The sequence below is a fragment of the Elgaria multicarinata genome, chromosome 7 (assembly GCF_023053635.1).
Source record: "Elgaria multicarinata webbii isolate HBS135686 ecotype San Diego chromosome 7, rElgMul1.1.pri, whole genome shotgun sequence".
Lineage (NCBI taxonomy): Eukaryota > Metazoa > Chordata > Lepidosauria > Squamata > Anguidae > Elgaria > Elgaria multicarinata.
In genome coordinates, this window is record NC_086177.1 from 6076766 (window position 1) to 6089381 (window position 12616).

The 12616-nt window shown below is 42.2% G+C and overlaps 1 protein-coding gene across 2 annotated transcripts in view; it reads left to right on the forward strand.

The window, feature by feature from the left end:
- Positions 1-12616, forward strand: part of SLC24A3 (solute carrier family 24 member 3) — a 161793-nt gene that overhangs the window by 83034 nt on the left and 66143 nt on the right. The gene's annotated exons all lie outside the window — the stretch shown is intronic.

Consider the following 12616-nt stretch of genomic DNA (forward strand, 5'->3'; position numbering starts at 1 on the left):
AATAACATACAGCCCACAAGGTCATGTGGAAAGAGCTGTAGAGGTGGTTACTTCCCATCTTTTTGACCTTTGATGATTCAAGCAATTGAGTCCATCATGGGTGTAAGAACCTGATAGAACTCAGTAGAGCTTTGTCCCTCCTCCCATTTAACCACCTCATGCAAACAATGCAAAAGTACTGAGCAGAGAGAGGGGGGATATGAGGGGCCATACAGAGACCACTAATTCACCCAAGTGGCCCCTTGTACTTCCTGTACATGTGCAGATGTGCAGGGTGGCTGGCTGGCTGAGTGTGGGAAACAGTTGGGTTGAGTCCTGTTGGGATCTTCTATGTGCAGGTGCAGCATTCTGGAATGGAGTGGATCGTGGCCTTTGTTAATTGACTGGTCAAGTAACATGTTGGTCAGATAATATACTAGAACCTCGTGTGGCACAGAGCGGTAAAGCAGCAGTTTCTGCAGCTGAAACTTTCCCCAGGGCTTGAGTTCGATCCCAGCGGAAGCTGGTTTCAGGCAGCCAGCTCGGGTCGACTCAGCTTTCCATCCTTCCAAGGTTGAGAGCGGTAAAATGAGTACCCAGTTAGCTGGGGGGAAAGCAATAACAGCCGGGGAAGGCAACAGCAAACCACCCCGCTATAAGGCCTGCCAAGAAAACATCAGCGAAAGCTGGCGTCCCTCCAAGAGTCAGTAATGACTCAGTGCTTGCATGAGAGGTTCCTTTCCTTTTCCAGATAATATGACCTCTTCAAATGTGTTTAACTGCTTCTCCCTCACAACCTCAGGCAGCTCTTATGCTACTAAGGCACCCTAGGGTGCCTTAGAGCTCCATCGCACCGAGGATTAACACGCTCCCTACCTCCACCAGTGTTTTCTTTCCTCAATTACTTCCTCTTTTCAGAAGAGGAAGTACAGAACAAGCACAAGGCCCATTCAGTCCGCTGTTCTAATGGCGCTGCTTCTCCTGCACGGAGCAGAAGAGAGCGGCAATGTATGTATTTATTTATTACATTTATATACCGCCCCATAGCTGAAGCTCTCTGGACAGTTTACAAAAGTTAAAAACAGTGAACATTAAAAAGTATACTAAATTTAAAACCATCAAAAACATAAAAACAACAGTATAAAAATGATTCCGAGTTTAAAAATACATCGGTCTTAATGAGGTTTTTTTTAGTCACGCAAGGAAGGCCGGAAGGGGCAGAAGGCAGACAATGTCATGTGAGGGATCTGAGCAAACTCCATGAGTGCCCAGTAATGAGCGTGCAAGAAAATGCTCGTCCGATGGAGCTTTAAAACTACCTTTGTTTCTTCACTTTTGTTAGATGGCCCTGTGCAGCTTGCAGATACTGTCTTCCCAGACTTCCTTCAGCAATAAATCACAGCAACACTACAAACCTTTCAGTAATCTCACTGCTGCATGAATATTTCCAATAAATATTTAATTTTCAGCAATTAGGATTCAATTACTGTAGAGTAGAAAGCATCTCAACTGATTAAGCATTATTTAGCAATTCCAGTTAGTCTATTTGTTGCAGAAGGAAGGCTAAAGACAATGGGGTTGCCCAGAAATTTAAAAAATGCATTCTATAATGACTTGCTTGTTCAGTAGATTGTTTTTCGTAGCTAAGGGAGGGGGGTTATGTCCTTAAAATAGTCACTAAATGAATTATTATTGATTGGTTCTTTTAAATGTGCAGATCATAGTAGTGTAATGCACATCTTATTCTTTCATGAAAGTATATCCATGCCATATCAAGGACCAAAGTACAAGAATGAAGACAACTAGGAATTGCATAGTTCTGTTGGCATTGGTAAAAACTACAGTGTTGACTTAATTGGGTGGATGTACAAAGCCACTGCCAGACAGTAATGGTTGACTTACATAATGAGGATTGGTGGCTGCATCCAGGGGTGTGCAGCGTTTTGGTGAAAATTTACTTCTCACCAATAACCACCTAAATATTGAGTCTAGAAATGGCTCCATGACCCAGACTTTCAAAACTGTATTTTGGAGCTCTGGTGTTTTATATTATTTAAATAGGGTTGTATCCAATGTTAAACTAACATAAGTCTCATTCATTTCAATGGGTCTACGCTAAGTAGGATGTATGTTAGATTTTATCCCCAATGTGCCATAGAAAACCTAATCACAGTAAAAGATAACCTTGAAGTGCCAACGTTTTAAGTTTAGACAGTTTGAGTCAGTGCAGTTACATGTACATCAGCTTTGTTTCACTTGAAGGTAAGGACTAGGGTTGAGTCAGAGGCTTAATAGAAAAGCGCTTTGAGAAAGAATCTCAAGGTTTTCTTGGAGGTAGTATTTTTTTTTAATATAATTGTATTCCGTCCTTCCTCCACATGGTGCCCCTTTTTTATCTTCATAACAACTTTGAGAGGTAGGTTAGTCTGAGATACTGTGATTGGTCCAAGATCACCCAGTGATCATCATGGCTGTGAATGAGGTTTGAACCAAGGTCTCCCCAGCTATAGTCCCAGATTTTAACTGCCCACTACAACATAATGGGTCTCAATTCAAGGGATTAGGAGCAACAAGATAGAAAAAGGCCATAGAGCTAACTGAAGTAGCATACATAGATGTGCCGATCAGTAGCTATGTTAGCAGTGTGGCTAAACAGCTAAAATACGGGGTCAGATAAACTGCTGTACAGCTGCATGTCAGTTTCCCACTGTGATCATCAGTGTTACATTTCAGCCTGTTCTGGCTAAAAGAAATATTTTCCACAAAAATGTTTGCTTTAGTTGAAAACCAGCTTGGGGGATGGGGAGGAGTCCAGAAACGTCCTCGGACTATTTTGGCTAGTTGGGAATGAGGGCAATGGGGCTAGATCTAGGTGTGTGTTTTTTTACTTTAAAAAAAAATTACATTAGAGAAATTGTTTGGCAGTTTGCTGGGCATCTGTGCCAATATAATTTTCATTTGAGTCCCTGAACCCCTAAAGGCACTGCTATTAGTAGCAAAATTTCCAGATACACGTTCTGACAATTTTTCTGTAGGATGAACACAAGAATTTTGTATTAAAAGTTTTGCCATTCCAGGAGGTATTGATTTGCAGTAGATCAGTTCTTGAACACTAATACAGATGTGCCAGTTGACATACCTACACACCAGTTCCTGAAAAGAGATTAGGATTTTCTTTCTAATTAATTTCAACAGTTCCAGAATTCTAGAAGTAGCATTTCTAAATAACAATCAAAAGCCTGAAGCCAATGAAACTTAGTGGAAACTAAAACTATAAAACAGTACAAATGTAGATTTGAATCCTAGATTCCTTCACTATATTTTGACTCATCACTTTAGAAACAGATGAAGTTTGTCATACAGCTTTATACTGTTTGTCTTCCAAATTCAAGACCAAGTCCAAAAGTACACCCAAACTACAAGCCTAAGTCTTAGAAGTGTAAACCCATCCAGCACTGGTTGAATCAACCTTTTGACTAAGCAGGAACACTTCTGTTTTGTTTGAATTAAGCTTCTATTTGTTTGCCCTCATCCAGTCCATTACTGACATCAGACACCAATTTAGAACTAGAACTTGGATTTGGATGGAAACGAGAGATAGAGTTGGGTGTCATCAGCATACTGGTGGCACCAAACCCCAAAACTCTTAACAATCTCTCTTAGCAGTTTCATGTTTATGTTAAATAACATAGGGGAACCTGAGGAATATCACAGGCCAGAGGCCATGGCGTTGAATAGGAATTTCCCAGCAGAGCTTTCTGAGATGGCATCTCCAAGAAGGACCAGAATCACCATATAACACTGCCTCCCAGTCCCAACTCAGACAGACACCTCAGAAGATACTATGGGCAATAGTATGGAAAACTGCTAAGAGATCCAGCAAAAGAGAAACAGTTCCCAGTTCCCTGTCCAGTTCCCAGAGTAGATTGTCCACCAAGGTGATCAGAGCCTGAAGCCAGATTGAAATGGATCTAGATAATCCTCACCACCCAGAAATCTCTGGACCTCAAAACTCATCACATGTCTATCAGCACCTTGCCCAGGGATGAAATATTAGAGACTGGCCAGAAATTAAATAATATAGTGTGGTTCAGGGAGGGCTTTCCCCCCCCCCCTTTTTTTTAAAAAAATGAAAATCTTACCACTGCTTCTTTTAGGCAAGATGCAACCACACCTTGCCATAAAGAAGCATTATTGATTTGTAGTTTGTAACTACCCATATAATAATAGCTACAAAGGCAACCATGCCATCCTTCTGAGGTGACTGTGTAAGCTGGGAGTGGGTGGTACTGCATTGCAGTGGTTTCATTCCTACTTGGATGGCCAGATCCAGAAGGTGGTGTTTGGTGAATATTGCACATTCCCATGGCTTCTCCAGCATGGGATTCCTCAGGGGTCGGTTTTATCCTCCATTCCATTCACCATCGCCATGAAACCACTGATTGGGGCCATCTGGAGTTTTGTAATGTGTTGCCATGAATATGATGATGACACACAGTTCTACTTCTCTTCATCTTTATCAAGTGAGACTTGGATGTGCTGAATCAGTGCCTGGCTGCGACAATGGACTGGATGGGCCTGTTAAGACAATACGCTAAGCCATGGATAGGCCGCCAACCCCTTTGCAACAAGTGGTTAGTGAGTGAATTTAAACTGTGGTTATGTAACCACTATGGTTAGGAATGGTTCACATGACATGCTAAGCCATAATGTTTAGCTCAAAATGCTTAACCAGCATGGTTTAGCATGTTGTCTGAACAGAGCTGATGAGGACTAATAAACTGAAGCTCAGTCCAGACAAGACTGAAACAGTATTAGTAGGTGGTTCTTCTGACTGGATAGATGGTGATCATCATGTTCTGAATCAAGTTGCACTTCCCCTGAAGGAGTAGGTTTGTAGCTTGAGGTTCTCTAGGAGTCAGCGTTGTCATTTGGGGCTCAGGTAGCCTGAGTGGCATGGGATGCTTTTTATTAGCTTCAATTGGTGGCCTTGCTATGCTCCTATCTGGACAGGGATAAGCTGGCTTCTGAGGTCTCTGCTGTGGTAACCTCCAAGTTAGATTACTGCAATGCACTCTGAATGGGGCTGCCCTTGAAAACTGTTCAGAAGCTGAAGCTTGCGCAAAAGAGGAAGTCATATTAGTACCAGGGTCCAGAGGGCTGGAGCATATAACACAAATTCTAGTCTGCTTGCACTTCTGCCTGTATGTTTCTAAGCCCAATTCAGGGTGCTGGTTTTAACCTACTCCCAGGCATTTGGCAGCATATGATCGGGGCATTTATGTCAGTTGTTTTAATCAGTCCCAGAAACTTACTGTAACTGTTTTTAGCAGAAAGCCTCCTGTTTTTATTTCATGACATCAGAAAATACAGCCCGATCCTATCCATACCTTTACTGCTGTGCCCCCAAAACACTGCTTTGCATCTCCCAGGCACTAGAGCACAGGATCAGGCCGGAGCCCATTGGTGGCTGCTTGATCGGCAACAGTCTAAAGTCCCCTTTATTATTACCACAGACTTTGTAACACTCGCAAATCTGTAATTTGACATAAAAAGTATAGTTGTAGGTGCTGTGGTTTATGAGATAGGTCCTGTGTGAAGATAACTGGTGGCCATTTTGGGAAATGGTTTCCATAGACTCTAACAGTCTTTTTTTAATTTTTTTAATTTTTTAATTCTATACAATAGTTTCTTCCTCATACATTTGCCAGGCATAAAATTCCTGTAGGGGTGTGTTACAGGGACTGTATTATTTTCTGATTTTGAAAAAAAACTCATTAGCTGATCCCATGCTGGATTGAGATGTGGGAGGGTTCACATATCAATAAGCAAAATAGGGATAAAAAAGGACCCGGGCAGGTTTAACTCCCACTCCAACAATTTCCCCTCATGTACCCTGGCTTTTTTTGAATGTAATGAATGCTTGCCTCATAGGATCAAACTTGATGTTATACAGAGTATTGTGTTACTTTCCTCCCTGTACACACACACATGTACACACAATCTCAGCAGGTTTGTCCATTCTTTCCCTTCTGGTCTTTAAGCTTACAGTTGTTCACCCCATGGCATTTTTCCCATTGTAACCCACATCTCTTCTCCTGTAGATGAGAAAACAGTTTGAGGGGTGCATTTTTGAACAGAACAGCAACAGGAGGGGAAATGGCAAAGTAGCTCTTCTACCCCTTCCAGACTTGCATGCTCTTCCACATTTTGATTGCAGCCTCTGAGGCTGTAAAAATCTCAAGCCATCAGGGAAAAAGAGACATGGAACTTGTGTCACATTTGGTTTGGCCCTGATTCCTGTGGGGGGGAAGAAAACTGCTGCACTGGGTGCCATCATTCTGATGAGGGCAAAAACGTGGTGTTGGATGGTCTGGGCCTCCACTGAAAAGACATCCCGAAGACAGAGACCGCTGCTGCCCTCCCTAACCCTTCCTCCTATCATAATGAAATATTAGCACGATAACACAATCACATTTTGCTAGTTCAGTGTTAACATTACTATTTTATCTGAAGAGTTAAGACAACACTCCATAGATTTTCTTTTCAATGTAGTACTTGTTTCTTTTTTGAAGGATTGTTGCTTAAATCATAATCTTTATGAAGAAATTAATTAGGTTAATGTTGCAAAACTAAGAAGAAAATACAGCTGTGATTATTTCTAATGATATGTAGGCAGGGCTAGTGCTTGCTAACCACAAATAGCTTGTTTCTACGCTGATTAGAATCAGACTTAGTTTTAGGGGAGAATCAACTTCCCAAGTGCCATTTTTGCAGTCAATTTGCAGAGTATGCCTGCAAGCCATGTTCACAACATAAACAACTATCAACCTTGAAGTGCTTTCTAACTCACTTAACACATCAGGGTAAAAGAGTCTGATTAAATTAATGTCATCTGATATATATATATATATCTCATACCCTTCTGTGCTAGCCCTCATCACATTATCCATTTATACTGTATGCATTTGTCAGCTGAAACTGTGACCAAGAAAAACACGCGTGACATCCTCTGAAGAAGCTGTAAGTGAATGACCAATATGGAGACTTCCTAATTTCCCTAATTAACAACTTGGTAGAATACAAATTGATAAAACAAGTGAATTATTGTACTGTATTTCTTAGAAAACTGGATGTACTCTCTTTACTGTGTCTACCACCAATGGTAAGGAAGGTTTTTTGAATTATCCATGTTTGGGGTATTCAAGGTTCAACAGATTTGTCCCATCTGCAAATTTGCACGCTTTTCCTCTACAGGCCATTTCTCACATATTTATGCAGAAGGAAATCTGGGAGCTGCAGCGAATCATGCTCCATAGGAATGCAAGAACATAGAGCTCCCTGATGATTTTGCCTGTAAGATATATCTGTTTGCAAACCTTGGCTGGGATCCTAAGCTGCTCCTCAATTCACATGAGGGAAGGGGTGTTTTTTTGACAACTTTCCCACCAACTGCAACTCCCCGCCCCGCTCTGCGCACACCCATAAACTGTTTTGGCCTTGCTACCGTTTAGAATTCTGGCCTTGGGGTGCGCAATAGAGGGTGTCAGGTCGAACCCTTATTTGTGCCCCAAGTGTGTCCTGAAAGGTCTGAGTATCCCTTGGCTCAGGCTGGATTTGGATGTTACCATGTGAAGGAAAAAGGGGGGAGGAGTGTCTTAAGAGGAGTTACCTTAAAATGGCCAACTCTCCACTGCTCCATGGACAGTGGGCAAACAGATTACTCAGTAGTCTGCCACCACTAGGGTGACCATATGAAAAGGAGGACAGGGCTCCTGTATCTTTAACAGTTGCACAGAAAAGGGAATTTCAGCAGATGTCATTTGTATATATGGAGAACCTGGTGAAATTCCCTCTTCATCACTAGTTAAAGCTGCAGGAGCTATATTAGAGTGACCAGATTTAGAAGAGGCCAGGGCATCTGCAGCTTTAACTATTGTGATGAAGAGGAAATTCCACCAGGTTCCCCATATATACAAATGACACCTGCTGAAATTTCCTCTTCAATACAACTGTTAAAGATACTGGAGTCCTGTCCTCCTTTTCATATGGTCACCCTAGCCACCACCCCTTAACATCCAAACCCAGCCTGAGCCAGGGAATACACAGACCTTTCAGGACACACTTCAGGGCGCAGAAAAAAGGCACACACTTTGTAGTTTTGCTGTACTAACTCACACTCTTGCTGTGTTTGTGGTTCAAGGCTGCCGCTAGGCCCTGCTAATTGGAGTGAGTGATTTCAGCTGGACCTGGTGGGGAAGTACTACTCCCGTCAGGGTGGGATGAGAAGGGTGGGCTTCTTTTGTATGTAGATGCTGCAATAGAGAGAAGAATTTAAGGGCCAAAACAGACATTACTTTCAATTCTTATCTAGCAGCTACATCTTTTTTTCCATTTTTACAGTAGAGTTGACACAACGCCCTGAATCTGGATCCTAATGTGTGGGGTAGGGCCCATTTAAGATCCAGATTGAGCTCCCTGCACCTGCTCTTGAGTAAAAAGAAAAAGATGTAGCTTCTAGATATGGATTTACTGAGTGTATTGTTATAGCAGCCTGCTGTTCCCATTCACCCAAAAATCATATGCAGGGTCTTGGCAGTGCGCTCAGTAGGTCCTCAAGCCCCCAACTACCATGAAGCTGACTGGAAGATTGAGTGGGTGGGTGGAGTATGACTAGGTCAACCAGGGTTCCTAGATGCATGTACATGGTTGTTTAAGGATGTGGGAACTCACATGTGTTGTGTCCACATTTTACATATTTGCTATGTAGATGAAACAGAGGCATAGGAAGAGCCCCTAATTAATGAGGGGATTATGGTCCTCAGTTTCAGCTCTCTTAAGCCTCTGATAATCATATAAGCAAAGCAGTAGCTGAAACAAGTCTAATGCATTTGGGGCATCTTTAATTTAGAAACAAGGCATGGCATGAAAGTGGTTTATATTATGAATGTTGCAGAAACTGCAGATACAGATGCCTTTCTTGCTTTCTGTCCTAACGCTAGAATTCAGCGTCACCCTGTGAAATGGATTGGCAGTAGATTCAAGGAAGTTTTCTTTGCGCAATTAATATATGGAATTAACTTCCAGAAGATGCGCTGTTGGCCGCAGGCTTAGACTGCTTTAAAGAAAGATCAGACAAGTTCATGGCTGATCTGTTAATAACTATTAGCCATGACAAGCTGGACGTATGACAGCAGTGCTTCTATTCAGGAGGGGTCAGCCTTCTGGATACTGTAAACTACAAGAAACTCAAGCAGGCTGTTCTACTCCTCTTTCCCCCACCCCAGTTTTCCATTCCCAATTAAATGTTTTGTATCCATTGACTATGCTCACTACTCATTGGGTAGTTTTGGAATGGGGTGCCTCCTTTATTAATCTTTTAAAGGACTTTTTTGTTTTTCTGCATACTTCGGGCTTTCCCTGAGCATATGGATACCTCCTGGATTCTCAATGGCCGCATTTTGGCACAATTTCTGTCAGCATTCAACACCTGGGTTTGCTAGTAGAGGGAGTGATAAGAGTACGAGACCCTCCAGGGTTGGTTTACCTCTTGGAGGCTAAACTATCACCTTTGTGTAAGTGTGTGAGTGGGGGGAGTGACCCAGATTGGAACCTCCCCTGTGCGTGGGTTGGGGTGGTGATATAATATTCACATTCTGCCACTCGCAAGTCTCCTACCCTTCTCACCACTGAGACCAAAAACAAACAAACAACAGTTCCATTGGTGCCAATGGCATTTTCCTTTTATTTTAGTCCCTATGATTTGGGCATGGGAGGAGCAGGGGGAGGTTTTGGATAAAAAGGGGCAGGCAGTGTGGGAGGTTTAAACTCTCCCTGCTTCCATATTGAGGCACTTTTACACGTAGGCCTTTGCTAGACTTACCTTAAAAAGCGCGACAGAGGAGGGGAGAACCCGCGATTCAACTATCGTGGGCTGTCACGCTAGTCTATATGTCAGGTGCGACAAGCTCATGAAGAGAGCTGTCACGCCCGCCATTTTTTTTGTTCTTAAAGAGCCAGATGCGCACGAACACTCGTGCGACCAGGTAAGTTTTTTTTTTGTTTTTTTTTTTAAATAGCTTTCCCCGCACACACACCCTGTCCCCGATGGGCGCAGCACTCCTGGGGAGCGCTACGCCCCGTGCGCAGCTCCCGGCTCGCGTGTAGCCGGGGTCAAGCTGCGAAAACGGGCCACACACTCTACTGTCTCGGGCTCACCGAGACTGCGGAAAATACTGGACCCAAAGGGGTAGGCTATATCCCAGGGCCAGGGAGGGTTGATCCCCTGTGTCTCATCTGGACACACAGGAGCAATCCCGGGTATCAGCCTGGAATATAGCCTGGTCTAGCAAAGGCCTAAGATAACCAAAACTGTGAGGATCAGCTGCATGCTCTATATATTGTGTAGTTTAGCCCAGATGTTGAGAAGAGATGACAGTGGGGAAGGGTTGCACTCATGTGTGGCTTGTAAGCTTCCTGGAAGCATGGGTCTTTTGGTCTTGTCCAGCAAGTCTCTTCTTATGTTCATGCATTTTAAGTTAAAAGGCTGCTATCGCAGGATCAAAACCCTCTTGTGATCAAAAGGCTGTTACCTCAAGATCAAAAGCACCCCTGCTTCCACTCCAACATGCATGTCTCTACATCACTAAGGAAGGTCCTCTCTTTGCAGTTTGACAAAGAAAGGCTTTGTATGGGAAGTAATGAACAAGGAGATCAGATTATATGGCTGTATTTTATCATATTTAAAAGTTTACTATCCCACCTTATTAACATAAGATGACGAACAATATTATTAAAATAATTAATGCAATAAAACAAAATCAACAGTAGAAGCATGGTTAAAAGAATTCTGCAGAACCTCTTACATTGCTTTAGATTGAACACCTTTGAACCCCAAATTCCTGGCTATCTAAACTATTTCTCCTCCTTTTTAATGTATATATATTAGGGCATATACTCAGAGGGCATTACTGTGGGCTTGATTATTTTATTCTTGAAAATTTATAAGTAACACTAGGCTACATTAATAAAATTGCAACAAACAATATTAAAAAAAGTATAAGTCATCAGGATCCTTCCCACATAGCATTCGGTCTGCATTTCCTCCCTATATGGTCAACAGCCAAGTAGCATGGCTCCAGTTTATTTTTATTTTATTTTTATTTAAGGATTTTTATGCCGCCATTCAGCCAAAAAAGGCTCTCACGGCGGCTTACAAAAGTATTTCTTGACAGTCCCTGCCCACAGGCTTACAATCTAAAAGACATGACACAAAAGGAAAGGGGATTGGGAGGGAGGAGGAGGAGGGGGAAAAGGAAAGCAAACTCAGGCACTACAATCTTACAGTTTAGATGCCTTTCTCTGTAGATTTCTTTCTTAGATTGTTGGGAAGGGTGCTTCGTGTGACATTGTTTGGGTAGTGAAAGGAGCAACTCCCAACTTAATATAACTTAATTTAAGCAGGATACTTTATTAATATAGTTTCTTACAGAGTGGTTACATGGCCTACTGCTTTTTCCTTGTCTCCAAACTTTCCCCTTTGTCTCCACCTCCTCACTTCCTTCTTCAAACTCTGCAACTGCTGGTTTTATTTCTGTGCTCTGTACATATTGTTACAAACAGATTTCTAAAGCTGTTTTGTAACAATAACAATGTACGCAGGGAGGCGGCGCTACTCAGTTGTTGCTGCTCAGTATCGACCAAGTAGAGAGTAAGTGCCGTGCTTCTTAGCAGTGGGCTTCACTTGGTAGTGTAAGGAGGGTAGGCCAGAGCTACACATTGTAGGCATTGCACCTGGAGAGTGCCAGTAGTGCCCATTGCAGACTCATGACATCATTGGCTTGCATTCCTGCTGAAACCTTGGAGATAGTATGCCTCTGAATAGCAGTTATCAGGGGAACATGAGCAGGGGTGGTTGGCAACTGTAGGAACAGAATGCTAGACTAAAGAAGCTTTTGGTTCGATCTAGGACAGCTCTACTTATGTTTTTAAGCTACTAATCACAGTCCAAGCCCAAACCTCCCAAAAGCACCTTTTAGGAACTATGTAAAGGCTTCTGGTGAGAGCAGGGGGCTGTCCCACAGTTGCTCCTCAGTGGTGAGGGCCAAATATTGTGCTCAAGGCCTCCCACCCTGCATGCACCAGTACTTCCCAGTTAATGGATTTGAGCTTTCATTTGTATCATCCTGGGACTGATATCAAAACCATGGTAAATCCCATCATTTGGAACTTGTTTGAAACATCCTCCAAACAGTCATAAATCTTAATTATAAAAACTATAAGGTTTCCAAGTAAGTATTGTATCTGCTATAACTGCATTTTTAATATTATAATCTAATCAAGTGTTGAAAAGTATTCTCTGAATTTTGCCCACTATTACAACTCTGAAGATTTTGGAATAGGACATGGTGTTTAGCGTTTATTGGCTATGTCTAAGGCAGCTGTATGACACATAATGTTACAGTTATTATAATATAATGTTTCATCATAAATATTTACCAAAACAATGCTTAAAATAGCCAGGGGACAAATGAAGTAATATTTTTTTATTTAAAACATTTCTTGGCCGCCTTTAATTTAAAAGTAACATGAACAGAAGACAGTTTCTACTGCAGGGGAACATGCAAGGATTGTCATC